The sequence below is a fragment of the Arachis ipaensis genome, chromosome B6, assembly GCF_059453495.1.
Source record: "Arachis ipaensis isolate K30076 ecotype BB chromosome B6, ASM5945349v1, whole genome shotgun sequence".
Taxonomy (NCBI): Eukaryota; Viridiplantae; Streptophyta; class Magnoliopsida; order Fabales; family Fabaceae; genus Arachis; species Arachis ipaensis.
In genome coordinates this window covers 72,685,112-72,701,370 of record NC_142441.1, presented here as the reverse complement: position 1 = coordinate 72,701,370, position 16,259 = coordinate 72,685,112, and positions in this window count along the sequence as shown.

Below are 16,259 nucleotides of genomic sequence, written 5' to 3'. Positions count from 1 at the left end.
GTAAACGGCTTCCCGGGGATCGATCACCCCAAAGCCAACAAAACGAATATCCAAATAACAAAACGGATATCCAAATAAGTAAACGGCTACCCGGAAATCAATCACCCCGAGGCCAACAGAACGAATATATCCAAATAATAAAACGGATATCCAAATAAGTAAACGACTACCCGGGGATCGATCACCCCAAAGCCAACAAAACGGATATCCAAATAACAAAACGGATATCCAAATAAGTAAATGGCTACCCGGAAATCGATCACCCCAAAGCCAACAAAACGAATATCCAAATAACAAAACGGATATACAAATAAGTAAACGGCTACCCGGAAATCAATCACCCCGAGGCCAACAAAACGAATATATCCAAATAATAAAACGGATATCCAAATAAGTAAACGGCTACCCGGGGATCGATCACCCCAAAGCCAACAAAATGGATATCCAAATAACAAAACGGATATCCAAATAAGTAAACGGCTACTCGGAAATCAATCACCCCGAGGCCAACAAAACGAATATATCCAAATAATAAAACAGATATCCAAATAAGTAAACGGCTACCCGGTGATCGATTACCGCAAAGCCAACAAAACGGATATCCAAATAATAAAACGGATATCCAAATAAGTAAACGGCTACCTGGGGATCGATCACCCCAAAGACAATAAAACGGATATCCAAATAACAAAACGGGTATCCAAATAACAAAAAATAGCGGCCCGGGGATCGATCACCCCGAGGCCAACAAAACGGATATCCAAATAACAAAAATAGTGACTCGTGAATCGATCACCCGCAAAGCCAACAAAACAGAAATCCAAATAAGCTAAATAAACAAAGTCTTGAAATCGGCCCACCAAGAGGCCTAAAATAAGTACACAATAACGGTCCAAAAAAGGCCACACAAAACAAGCATGAGCTGACGGTCTTCCAACTCGCGAAAAGCCATACTGACCAACATCCTACCAATTGGTGCAGGATGACGTCACGCCCTTTTCAGGCCCCTCACAGTCTCCCGAACTACAGAGAATCGGACTCTCCAATGACTTAGCATTGAGACCAAGAAAGTATACTCTCATGCTCCGGGGGCAACTGTTCCAGACCCGATCTCCGGACCCTTCTTCGGAATGGTCATCAAACCCGGCATGTGATGAGACGCCCAAACAATGATCTCCTTGCCAAACCACAACGGCGAGGAAAAGGTTTCTCCAGCGATGAGACCAAGCACCCTCACTCTCTCGCTCCGGGGGCAACTGTTACAGATCCGGCCCACAGATCCTACACCTAGAACGGTCCCCGAATTCGGTTACCAGGGTCCGACCCGCTTCGCCCTTCCAGAAGGTCCGGAACCAGCCCACTAGAGCTCCTAACCAACTTTCGAATTCAAACGTCTCCCTTATCTTAGCCAAATAAAATAAGATAAGATAAGATAAGATAATTCAAACGTCTCCCTTATCTTAACCAAATAAGATAAGATAAGATATTCACCATCACCTATAAATAGAGGACCCAGGTCCCTCCAGGTATTCATTCATTCCTCACACCTTATACCTCTTAGATCCATTCTGACTTGAGCGTCGGAGTGTCTTTGCAGGTACCTCCCCCCATTGCTCCAGTCAAGTGATCCGGCATCTGCCTCAACCCGCAAGTTCTCGATCCATCTCTCAACCCGTACCAGAGATATCTTGTACATATATTAAGTAAAATAAAAATTTTATTTGCACACAAAATATCAATTACTAAATTAGCTATCATATATTTTTGTAAAAATACATGTATTATTTAACTCATTTTCAATGTGTACAATATATATATTTTATACATGTGACTAATTTAATAGCTGATTTTTTATATATACATATCATATATGGTTATAAATAGAATTATTTTTTTTTACAATAAGTTGTAAATAGAATTGTTACCTAACTTGACTGCGTTTATTTCTTGGAACTGTGATTGAGATTGGGAGACTGAAAGTGATTTTTTATATATACATACTATTTAATTTTTTAAATTCTAAATCTATCTTTTAATGTCTATATTTATCTTAACCTAAATATGATACTGAGATATAATTTAGTCTTGTATATTTTACACCAAACACAATCCAAAAACTTAATTTAATCTTTGTCTCTTAGTCTCAATCTTCTATCTTTTTGTCTCCGTCTTTCTTCTATACGCAGTTTTAGGTAGCGTTTGGTGGAGAGACAGAGACGGAAAGACTGAGACTGAGAGACAGAGATTGAAATAAATCTCAGTATTCTGTTTGGTGCAAAATGGGAGACAAGAATTGAAACAAGAATGAAACTGTAATTTAATTTGTACAAAGGATAAAATTAGAATTAATTAATTGAAATGAAAGTATTTTAGGTATAAAATGTTATTAAAGTTTCAGTCTCTATCTCTAAAAATTTCAGTCCCCTGTGTCTCTACTTTTTGAAAGTACTGAAATACTGAAATTTTAGAGTCAGAGACAGAAATTTTAATACTAGTCTCTGAACTAACAAATACAATACTAAATCTCAGTCTCTCAGTCTCTGTCTCAATACCTCAAAACAAACGCTAGCTTAGTGACTTTCTATTTACGAATAACAGAATTGATTCGGTTAGTTGTTATGACTAATTATTAGTCAGTTAGTTACTTTGCTTCTAAAATCTGTTAGCTTAGCTTGGTCTTGTATATAAGGTGAAAAACTGTTACTTGACGAGATTTGTGGGAGTCAACGAAGAAGAGTCGAATGCGAAATGTTAACCAAAAAGAGGGTTCGATTGCTTGGAAGGTATCGAGTGTGCTTTGGGGGACCGGTTTTTTTATGAAGAAATTGTAGCGTGTTATGTGATGATAATAAGGGACTCATTAAGTGGGTTTATAAATAGGAGTGTGAAACATAGAATTAGGGCTGGTAATGGGTAGGGTAGGGTAGGATTTAGACCCTATCCTAACCCTACCTGCGGGTTGAAAATTCTATTAAAACTCTACCCTACCCTACCCGCGGATTGAGAATCTCTCAACCCTAACCCTATCCGCACCCTAAAGTTCTAAATCCTACCCTACCCTACTCTACCCGCAGAAATATTAAATTTTTTTAAAGTAAATATAAAATTCAATCATTTCAAATTTTATACATATTAATAACATAAAAAATAACAAACTAATGCTCTAAATTACTAAATTAACTAACTAGTTTATGGGTTGTTCACTTATTGTAAGTCATTACATAAGAGAGGTTGTGGGTTTAACTCTCACTTCTTTCACTATATCCCTAATTTTTATAAAATATGTGTTATATTTGAGGTGCGGGTAGGGTACACCCTAAACCCGTACCCTACCCTACCTGCAGGCATACCCGGACCGTACCCTACCCTACCCGAACGGGTTGGATCGGGTTGGGTACCCGCGGGTAGGGTATGAATTGCCAGCCCTACATAGAATGAGGGGTTGTTGAAATTTTTCACCATAAACACATTTTTACACACTCACATTTTAACGGATTATTGAATTGTGTTCTAGATTAAATTTTTATGTAGGGTTATTTTCTTTCTTCTTATTTTATGGTTATTATTTTACTTGTTTTTTATTGTCGACAGATAGTGTCAAAACGAATTTGTATTAAGATCTCATTTGGAGAGCAGATACTACTCTTCTCTCAAAAGAGTGAATTCAATCCAAAATTTATTTAATCACTACCTTTATTAAATCAATAAATTGCAAAATTTCAATTAACAAACTTAATGCAAACAAAGAAAATAAGAGAAAAAATAATGACATTCAACGCTCACAAATACAAATACTCTATTCTGTCATGCGTCAATGTGACTGAGAATTTTGCAGAATTTTAGAGTGACTTAGAGTAGGTTGTGATACATTTTTATTTTAATCTCAATCTTCTTATTTATAGAGAAAGTTCTGGGTAATTATTTTCTTCTTCCTTCCACTCATTCTCATATTCGCACCATATTTTTCACCTTCAACTTAAAAGTCAAGTAACAATTTTACAACCTGTTTTGATACCTTTAAATGATAGAATTAGAATTCAATTCCATCAAGAAATGAATTCCTAAAGAAATGGAATTCAATTCCATAGTTTGGAACAACTAACTCATTTAATGAGATAGAATTGAATTCCATTGTTTGGAATGAGTTGTTGATGAATTATATTATTTCTCTAATACATTTTTACCCCTCAATAAATATTAAGTATAATTTTATTTATCAATTAAATTAGATAATAAAATTATATAAATTACTTATAAGTAAAATTGGTCTAACACAACCTCACCAATTAGATCCATCTCACCCATGAAATCATGATAGGTGGAATTTTTTTAAAAATAAGAAATTTAAATTATTTTTTAAAAAAAAATCAACATCTCAAACTTTTTCATTTTTTTTCTATAATCTTATTTGTGTGTGATTATGACACTCATTTGATATGATCATGTTTTTGTTAAAAAATAATAAAATTAAAAATGAGATAACCCATAAACCATAAACATAACAAAGTTTAATTTAAAACAAAATACGCATAATTCATATCAATAAATCAACCTCACATGACCCTCATAGAAGTCTTGAGTTTCCATCATGCTAAACATAACATAAAAGTCTAAATAGTAGAGATTTCATCATACTAAGTATAACATAAAAAAGGAACATTAGTTTAAATCTAAAAATATTTCTACAAATTTCTAAAATTCAAAATCCATTTTTTCCCTCAACCATTCAAGACGAAGCTCTTTTGGTAAGCCAAAAAATACTCCAAAAAGAATAGGATGAGTAACAAGCCATTCAAGAGCTTCACAAAATGAGCGGCCCTGCAAACCTAATTTAGTTAAAGCTTCCCTCACATCAGATGTCTTCTAAACTTCAGGATGCGAACTTATGATAGCATTTGCAATATCTTTCATTGCCATAGTCATGTCTTTCATATCTTGGGAATACTCGTCTATTATTGCCACTTTTCTTTTTTTACCTTTAGCAGATGAGGTATTAGACATTGATGGAATAGATGATGGTGGAGCTTGTGAGGTTGGGCTTGCTAGCATACTTTCATAATCAAAGGGATTAAAATTCTCCAAATGCACCTCATTGTTTGCTTGCATTTCATCAATGTCATCAATATTAACGTGTGTATCTTCCTTTTTTCATCTTCTCACTTTTTGTTTACCGGTCTCAACCCGCATTCCATTTACTATATTTTTATCATAAATCTCTTTAAGAATTTCTAAGTGATAAAGATGTTTTTCTCTAATAGCTAATCCTATACAAAAATCAATAAAATAATTCATATCAAAATATCAAATAAAATAAATAATATTAATATTAAAATAGACAAATATAAATATATATATATATATATATATATATAATACATACGGAGCATAAAAATTTTCACACAACAGGTGTAGCTTCAAATGTTTTAGTTGTATCATTCCATCCTACCTCACTCTTTTGATTAATTTCTTTTGCTAAAACCATTTGTTACTTGAGAGTCTTCAAACGATTTAGAACTTTACTCTTATTAATGCTCACAGAAAATTTCTCATTAATTTTCTCCACCACCTTTTTATAAGATTCAACCAAAAAAGTTCTATCTTCTTTTTTACCCTTATTCTTTTGCTCCTTAAAAACTTCAAGCATTAAGCTATCCATTTCCATGGTCCATTTAAAGTAGGTATTACACTCATTTTTTCCTTCAACATCGCTAATTTTTTCAGAATTCATATCACCACCTGTTGTTATATCACAAGTAAAAAAAGTAGAAGTACAATTATCACAATAAATATAAATTAAAATAATAAACAACAATTTATTAAACAAATACATTACATAAAATTGAAGTATTTAACTTATTTCACAAATAACAAGAGTATATGATATATGTAAATCTAACTAATACATAAACTCATCATGCTCAATTCAAAGCAACCAGAATAAACAAATGTTCACACCTACACAAAATAATAAGAAATTAATGTTGTCTACGAATATAATCATTCCACATTTTCGCGGCTATAGTATCCCTCAAAATCTCTCCCCTTCGTCCATCTTTTCCTATAGCAATGTTTTCACGACTTGCTCTATCTTCAGGTACATTATTCATTAGATCTCTATCAACTTGTGCAATAATTTCTTCATCAGGATCAAAATCCATTAAGAAATTATGCAAAATACAACAAGCTATGATGATTTCACTGACTGTGTCTACATTATATTTAGACATCTCTGACAGGATTGGAAATCTATTCTTCAAGACACTAAAAGCTCTTTCAATTGCATTGCGCAATGAAGAATGTCTTAAGTTAAACAACTCTTTTAGATTTTTAGGAGGATGTCAAAAATATCTTTCATCGAGAATGGTTCTTTAATTGAGTCCTATCCAATTTAACATGGGAGCAACAAAATAATCTATAATGAAATAGCCTGTGATTTACATCAAACAGATTGGAATCGCGTGTTCAACATAAAAACAAAGATTGAAGATTATGACCATCAGCAATAACAAGCCGAAAAATCATGACAATTTATGGAACTAGAAATCAAATTAGACATTTCATCAAACAGACTGTGCAGATTAAACAAATACACAAATCTTGAGTATGGGTAACAAATTTTTGCCAAAGTAATCAACATTCCCCTACCTCTAATTCCAACTCCTAGAAATTGACAGAGTGAAGAGTTTGCGTTGCTCGAAGAGGAAGGCTTCACGGCACTGCAACAAAGAGCTTGCACCTTGTTAGAGAATGGTGAAAGTAGCGAACAACCCTGACGAACACGAACAGGGCTTCACGGTGTGCAGCTTCAATCCTCCAACAAATAAGTAAAATAGGGTTTAAGAAAGTGAAGAGATTGTGGAATATTATAATTTAGACAGGGATATTTTTGATATTGCACAATTTAAGTGAGATTTAGGTGAGAATTGATTTTGAAATCAGATCAAAGTAGGTCTGATTTGTAAATGAGGGTAAAATGAGAATCGGAATTCTCACCGAAATTCAACTTCATGTTTTTTTTTTATTCCAAAGTAAGGAATAGAATTCAATTCATCTATGATTTTAAATCAGATGCATTCCAAACAGACTATTAGTGTCCAAAGAAAAGTAATTGCCAGTCAATTTGTTTTTCTTGCATTGTCTCTCTCTAATTTTGATTTCTCTTAACTTTTTATGCCTCCTACAGTTGACCTAGTCTGTAGTCGACTCTAACTTTAGTCGAAGTATCATTTTTTTACACCAACAGTTATGTTTTTTGTAATTTACATTTTCGCAAGGTTTAGTTTATGAGGAATGCTAGGGGGCCAGCAACTTTGTGATTTGTAGCCATCAATGATGGTTTTAATGGTGTGAGATGGATGTGAAATTTTATCCAATAGCTCAATAGGTCACTTTTCTTTGCTGGTTACATGCTGGCCAGAATTTCACAAAGTTGCTGGCCCCTAGACTTTTCCTTAGTTTATTTCATTTTTCTTGGCACGTTCTGTTTTTGTCAAATCTAAGTTATTTGGATTTATGTGAATGCTTAATCTTTGTACTGAACACTTTGGTTTTATGAGAAGTGTTGTTGTTATATTCATGTCACTAAATTATATTTGCATAACGTTCATTTATAATTTTCTTACATGCACATTTTATAATTCTGCTAAACATTAAATTATCATTGGAGATCATTTTGATAAAGACACTAAAAATATCTTTCTTCTAAAGACGTTTACATGTGTCATGATATTATTGGACATTTTTATTAAATCAATTAATAATTTATTTTTTAATAAACCAAAACAAAATCGGTTTATTATAACAATAATAAACCCAATTGTCCGCACTATAATTATTAGACTAGGTTTGATCCGACCAATTTACACAATCTAAATCGAATCATGTTTAAATTTTTTGATAAAAAGACAAATATATCCCTGATTTTTGTTTAAAAAAAAAACAAAAAAAATCTATGATCTAGTGGATTATGTAAATTGGTCAGTTCGACCGGATTTAATAACAATTGGGTTTATTGTTATTGTTATAAAAAAATCGGTTTTATTGTAGGTTGTTAAGAAATTAAAAAATAATCAATTTATTAATACGTCCAATAATAATGCGACACATAAGTGTCTTTACAAAAAGACGTTTTACGTATTTTTATGGGAGCATCCTCCATTATCATTATCTTTATTTTTTTTTTTGTTGACAATTTTGGAGATTTAATGTAATTTTAGTGTTAGGGTTGGTTTTTTTTAACGGAAAAAATGTATTTTTTTTTAAAATAATGCTTGTATTAACATGTTTGCATTTATCTTTTTTAAAAAGATACTTTTATTAAAAGAAAACAATTTTTTTTAAACTAACAAATATCTTATTTTTTAAAAAATAAAAACAAAAAATATTTTTAATATTTAAATTTTTTTTAACAAAATTATCTAAATATAATATAATTTTTCATTAAAAAATTTAAAAATATAAAAAATATATTTTTTTAAAACTAATTCAAATTGACCTTAAAACTGGCATTCACAAGAGAAATTAGTTCTCTCCGACATATTAAATCCTGAACCATGGTTTTTTCTTTGACTTTATCAAATCGTTGTCTTTGATTTCAAAACATAAAAACCTGCATAACAAAAACTACGTATGATTCACTGTATGTGATCCATAAATTCTGCTGGGATGCAAGCTTTCATTGCTCTCATCTCCACATCACACCTTCAACAATAATCACATGTTGCAAAAAAACCAACAATTTTGTGTAGTTAATATGTAATTAACAAAAGAAAAAATTAAAAAATAAGAAAGTTAACCAAACAAATTAAATACTATCTTAAGAATACAAACCGACACAAATTTCATTACTTGGTATAGTTGAATTTCTATCTTAAAAATAATCCAAATCGAAATGTGAATAACATTAAAAATAATATTCGTTTTATAATTCTAATTATAACAAGAATATTAATTGCAGTTTAAAATTAATCTACTATTAATATAGTAGATTAATCTACTATTATATATTCATGTTTAAATATTATTCGTGACTTTTAATATTTCTTATACTTTGTGATAAAAAAATACATGAGTTTTAATTTTATCCTTTTTTTTATTAGTTATGACTTATGATAACTCAAAAATATACATCTTGTTGAAAGGCAATATATATACGGAGAGAATTTCACTCTCCTCCCCTCCATATTAAAATGATACTTTTTTCCTTTTTATTTTATAAATATATATTTTCTTTCCTTCTAACTTTTAAAAAACTTCCTCTTTAATCCATTTTAAATTTTTTTTGTATTAACTAATGTTAATTTTAACCATTTTTTAAGAAAAAATAAATTATTTTTTGAAAAAATACCCATTAACAAAAATTTTATTTTTTATTATTAATTTTTGCTTACCAAAATATTCTTTAATAAATTATTCTTTTATTGATTAAATTGTATTTTTACCAAAATATTTTTTAAAAAATTAATAATTAAATTATTTTTTTCTAAGATACCTAGCCTTCAATAATTTTTTAATTATTAAATTGTGATTTTACTAAAATTTTGTTAACAATTATTTTTATATTTACTATTAATTTTTTGATATCAATATATATTATTTTAACATTAAATAAAAAAATTTTACCACTGTTAATATGTATAACAATTAATATATATTGATATTGAAAAATAATTTTACTAAAATTTTTTATTTAATGTTAAAATAATATATATAGATATCAAAAAATTAATAGTAAAATATAAAAAAATTTTAATAAAAATTTTGGTAAAATTGTAATTTAATAATTAAAAAATTATTGAAGGATATTTTAGAAAAAATAATATAATTATTAAATATTTTTTAAAATATAATTTAATCAATAAAAGAATAATTTATTAAAGGATATTTTGGTAAGCAAAATTTAATGATAAAAAATAAAATTTTTGTTAATGGGTATTTTTTAAAAAAAAATATTTTTTTTCTTAAAAAATAGATAAAGTTAACATTAGTTAACACAAAAAGTTTAAAATGGACTAAAGAGAAAGTTTTTTAAAAGTTAGAAAGGAGAAGAATGTACATTTATAAAATAGAAAGGAGGAAAATGCTATTTTAGCATCTCGTAGAAAAGGAGAATGAAATTTTCTCAATATTATTCGTGACTTTTAATATTTCTTATACTTTGTGATAAAAAAAAATACATGAGTTTTAATTTTATCATTTTTTTTATTAGTTATGATAACTCAAAAACATACACCTTGTTGAAAGGCAATATATATATATATTCAAAACACATCCAATAATACTTCATTTTAATTATCCGACAATTACTATATTGATTTGAGTAAATTATTTCAACATACTCTTTTTTTCCTACTATATATAGTAGCATTTTTGCTTATTTTCCAGCTGTAATTTAATTTAATGATGGAGGAGTACAAAAAGAAAAGTAAGAAACACGCAATGAAGATAGACTTTATTGTCATTTACTGCAGAAAAAGGGTCATCATATGATATAACATAATAACATATAACATAATATGGATGAGTACCCACCCAACCCATATCCTAGCTGTGTTTGTAAATAAATTGAAATAAAAATGTAAGTGCATACTTTGAATTTATCGTTTTCGTTGCATTGCCTGCGGCTTGGGAACAAAATGCATGTGGGTGTTCGTTGATGATAATAATTTCATTTTTTTTGTGGAAATAAAATTAATCAAAGATTGGTAGAGAGATCATGAGGGAAAGAAAGAGCAACAAGGATAGCAACATCACATAGAATGACAAGCGCACAAGTTTTGTAGTTAAGTGAAACAAAGCCGCCCCACAAATAGGGACAAAAACTCATCTATCACTTATACATTTTTCATAAAGTTTATCATTATTATGTTAAGATTTGGACCATTTCTGGCTGGTAGTTTCTCTTCAATAAATTATTCTTCCAAATCTGACCGACGCTGCACCTTAAATTTAATGCCATGCATCATCCCTTAAACACACATGCATGCATATCATATATTATAACTATAGTAGTGTCCAACTAAGGAACCAACATTTTTAAGTAATATATCAGTCAAATTTTAAATTATAAACTATAAATAATTTTAAATTTTAAATTTTAAATTCTAATTCTAAACCTTAAAGAGAATAGATATACTATACATCTAAATCTTTTTATTAACTAAGTCCAACTAAGTTGGTACAAACCCAACAAAAATAAATTTCATTAAAGAGAGAATGTCTAGACGTTCCAACTTCTTGGCCTTTTTCGTGTTTTTCTTCTTCTTTGCGTGTTTTTATCCTCATCGTCGTTCTTTTATTACTGTTGTTTGCTGCGTTTATTTTTTCTTTTTTTTTCCTCCTCTTTCTTGTGATTTTGCAGCATTATGTGTTTCTTCTTCTTTTTTATTTAATTTTTTCTTATTTTTATTCTTGTTAAAAGGGTAAACAAAAAGAAATATGAGAAGATAAAACAAGAAAAAGAAGATGAACAAAGATCACGATGATAAAGAAGAAGAAGAGGACGAAGAGTTTTGAGTTTGTCAGAAAATAATACCGAAATTTTTTAAGCGTAACACAGAAGTTTCTCAATTTTGACATTGAAATTTCTTAACCGTGATACAAGTTCTTGTTAAGAGAATGAAATAAGAATTATGAGAATATGAAACAAAAAAAAGTTTTTGTTTCTTCTTCTGGTCCTGTTCTTTATGTGTTATTATAGTTATTTATTTATTTTTTGTTTGATTTTTCTTCTCTTTTTTTGGTTTCATTCCATGAAACAAGAGAAATTATAAGAAAATGAAATAAGAAAGAAAAGATGAAGAAGAAAAAGATGAAAAAGAAAAAGAAAAAGCAGTAGAAGATGAAGAAGAAGAGGAAGAAAAGTTTTGAATTGTGTAAAATTTTTAATAATAACACATAAATTTCTTAATTTTGACAACCAAATTTTGCTACAAAAGTACAAAAATGTGTTTTTTTAATGCTGTATTTTTTTCTTCTTTTTTATTTTTCTTTCTTTCTTTTTTCTATTGCTCTTACTTCTTCTTTTAGAAACATAATTTCTCATACAAAAATTATTTTTGGTATTATATATTTTGTTGTGGTTACTTTTTATGTGCTTTTGTAGTTAATGATGTTGATTTTTATGTCCCGAAATCACTTAATAATTACGACATACAGACTTAATTAAAAAAAAAAACACACAAATAAGATCAAATTATGAACAAAAATACATCTAAAATTAATTTTGGATCACACAACGTCATCAATATGGCTTAAATGATACCCAAACTACTATAATTACATTCGATGACTTAATTGCACCAAATTCAAGTAACGAGATCAAATGCACCTCAATTAACTAAAAAATGCACCGAAATTACTTAATGATTGTGACACACAAACTTAGTTTAAAAACAAGCACACAAACAAGACTGAATTATGAACAAAAACACATTCAAATCAATTTTGAATCAGGCAACGTCATCAATATGGCAAAAATTTGATAATAACAATATCGATAACGATACGTATAAGAAGAAGACAACGATGGCAATAACGATGATGATCATGATGATGATGAAAGAGGAAGAGAAATTCAAATGAGAAAAGAAGGAGGAGAAGGAGGAGAAGGAGGAGGAGGTGATGGTGGTGGTGGTGATGATGATAACGAAAAAAAAAGATAACGAAAAAAGAAGAGGAGAAGAAGAAGAAGAAGCGACAGAAGTGAAAAAGAGCGCGCACGTGGATTTAAAATTCTTAATAACAACTTGGTTGAATTTGGTTAAACATTTGACTTGGATGTAGAATTTTATTATAAAAAAAATGCTAAAAATCAGTAAAATTTATTATTTTTAAAAATGTGGACTAAACTATATTATTAAATTATTAAATTAAAAAAATAAAATTAAATAATAAAAATAATAAATTATATTAATTCTTGAACATTTTTCAAACCTTAAATATTCTAAAAAAATAAAAATTAAAAAATAATTTTATAATAAAAAAATTAATTAATATTAACTAATTAAAAACTAATTCTCTCCCTACTTATTCATAACCAAATCGTCCCAATTACTATTCTAATCCTTTATTTAAAGTTTCATAATAATAAAATAACGAGTGGCTTTTTATATATTCCCACTTGAAGTCTAAAAAGAATACCACTTAGTGAGTTTTATTTTATGATTTAATCATTCAGGAGAGTTAGTTATATTTGCACTAGCTAGTAATAACTAATATTTGGATTAAATTTTGACAAATTGCAGAAAATAAATTTGTTATTATCTTTAATTATCATGTATTTTAATTGTTTTAAATAGTTCACCTTTTTTTTTTTAGCAAAGGCAAGATATTATTTATTTTATAAAAGAGTTTGGTCCACACTTGGACAACAATAGTTACAGTAAAAGGGAAACTCCTAACACAGATAAATAGTACCCAAAAAATTTCAAACTAAAGAAAAGAATTAAGAATATGCAGGAAAAAGAAGAAGAACAGTCACGAGAAAAGAAGTACACGGTTTATGAATTCTAAATTTAATCTTTCTGTTTGAGCCAAAAAATTTTCAGGTGTTAAGTATTTGCCCTCAAAGAGTTGAAGATTTCGAGCAAGCCAAATCTCTCAAAGCGTGTATGCGAACTGGGTAAAGAGATTCTTGCTTTATTATCTTGATTTAATGAAATTGAAGCTTGAACTAAGTCATTTCTATGGTGGTTGGTCATGTTGGTTGGCAGGAACAAGGTGCTGTCCAAGTTTTGTCCAAATTGCTGCTGAGACTGGACATGTGACAAAGCAGTGGAATGCCGATTCAGGATGTTGGTGACATCGTTGGTAAATTGGTAGAATATTAGTCATTGTGTAGTGGAGTCTCTCCATCAGAGGTAAGCCGTTGTGACTTAACTTCCATAGAAATATTTTAATTTTTGGAGTGCATTTGAGTTTTCAAATTGTGTCCCAAAATTTCCTGTCTCTAAATTTTGGATCTAGCTGCTGTCCATGAATGTGATAGAAGTAGAATGCAACATCATATCCTAAAGCTACTGAATATAAACCATTTTTCTCCTTGCTCCAAATTAATTTGTCTTCTGTTTGTGATCTAGTGGTCTGGCAAATTATTCTTGCCACCTCCAGGGAATAATTGTTTTGGATTAGATTTTGATCCCAACTTCCATCTTTCCTTAATAGTTGTCTAATCCAGATGAGAGTAGGATTTAAGAGTAGGATTTGTGTTATTAGTTAGAGGGATATTAAAGGGAGGGTTATCACCAAACCAAGGATCTTCCAAGATTCTGATAGTTTCACCTCTTCCAATTTTCCATTTAATACCCTTCTTGAGCACCTTACGACCTTCTAGGAGACTCCTCCATGCCCATGATGGGTCGGAACCAATTTCCGCCTTCATAAAGGTCGAATACTTGATATATCTGCTTTGATAGACCTTGAAAATCAATGAGTATTCCTTAGTGCTCAGCCTCCATCCTTGTTTTGCCAACATAGCCAAAGTGAAGGCCTTAAGGTCTATGAAACCTAGGCCTCCCAGTGCTTTCGGTTTACTCATGATATCCTAACTAATCCATTGCATATTATTCTCATTATTGCGCTATCCCCACCAAAATTGCATCATCATCTTGTGTAGTTCATCAATTACGGAGTCCGGTAATTTGAAGCAGCTTAGCGTGTACATGGGAATGGCTCCTTCAATAGAACCTCCCTCCCACTAGTGGATAGTAAAGAGCGTTTTCAATGCTGTAATTTCTTCATTACTTTCTCTTTAATGTAGTTAAAGGTTTGTGTCTTTGATCTATTAATTACTGTTGGCATTCCAAGATACTTATTTTGGGATCCGACATGTCTGATGCCTAGACTATCTGTCAGCTGGTCTCGTAGTAATGGGGAGGAATTATTGCTAAAAAATACTGAGGAGTTGTCTAAGTTTACCTGCTGTCCACTAATAGCTCCATAGGTCTCCAATACTTGCAATATGGATTCGCAACTCTGGTAATTAGTCTTACTGAACAGGATTGCATCATCAGCAAATAGTAGATGACTAATCGAGGGGCATCTAGCATTCAGTTTCAGACCATGAAGCATAGCATTCTGTTCTCCTTGGTGGAGCAGATGGGTTAAACCTTCTGCACAGATGAGGAAGATGTAGGGTGAGAGAGGATCTCCTTGTCAAAATCCTCTGTTAGGTCTAAAGAAACTTGTTGGTTGGGCTTCCATCAAAACAGAATAAGAAACTGAAGTTACACACTCCCTGATCCAGCTGATCCGCTTTCTGCCAAATCCCAGTTTTTCCATCATGAACCATAGGTAGCTCCATTCTACTCTATCATATGCTTTGCTCATATCCAGCTTGACTGCCATTTCACAACTCCCAGCTCTTTTGTTCTTCAAGAAATGCATGCATTCATGTGCAATTAGGATATTGTCGCTAATGAGCCTTTCTCGTATGAATGCACTCTGGTTCTCACTGATTATTCTTGTCATTAGTGGTTGCATTCTGTGGACTATGATCTTAGAAATTATCTTGTACAAAGTAGTGCTTAAAGAGATTGGTCGAATCTGTTGCATTGAAGAAGCGTTATTTAATTTTGGAATTAAGCAAATTTGAGTGTGGTTAAACCCTTGCAGCATTCACCCCCTTGAAAAGAAACTCCCCACTGCTTCTTTGACATCTTGACCAATTATACCTCAGAAGAATTGAAAATTTTTTCCAGAAAACCCATCATCACCTGGGGCTGCTTCAGGGATATTGAGAAAATCGCTCTTTTGATTTCTTGGTCAGTGATAGGTCGCTATAAATTTCTGTTCATACTGGCCGAGACTTTGGGTTCTAAATTTTCCATGAGTAAGTCAGGATTGGTAGGATTACCTTTCTGGAAAAGGTCTTGATAGAATTTTTGAGCTTGCTCACCAATTTCATGTTTTTTTATAAAGCCATCCTCCATTTTCGTCCTCCAACCGCTAGAGCTTGTTATGTCTATTTCTTATTTGAAATTTAGTATTGAAGAAACTAGGGGTGTAATCGGCTCGATTCGGTTTGGTTTTGGACCAAAACCAACCGAACCGACCTGATCAGTTCTAAAAAGAGGCCAACCATTCGGTTGGCTGCTGTTTGAACAATCGAACCGAACCGAACCGAACTAATAGCGGTTTGGTTCGGTCGGTTTTTTTGATTTTTTTACACCTAATTATCAGAATTTAAAATACCATAAAATAAAGTTTAAAACCTTCAATAAACTAGAATAATAAGAGTATATCACATCCAAATCCAATAC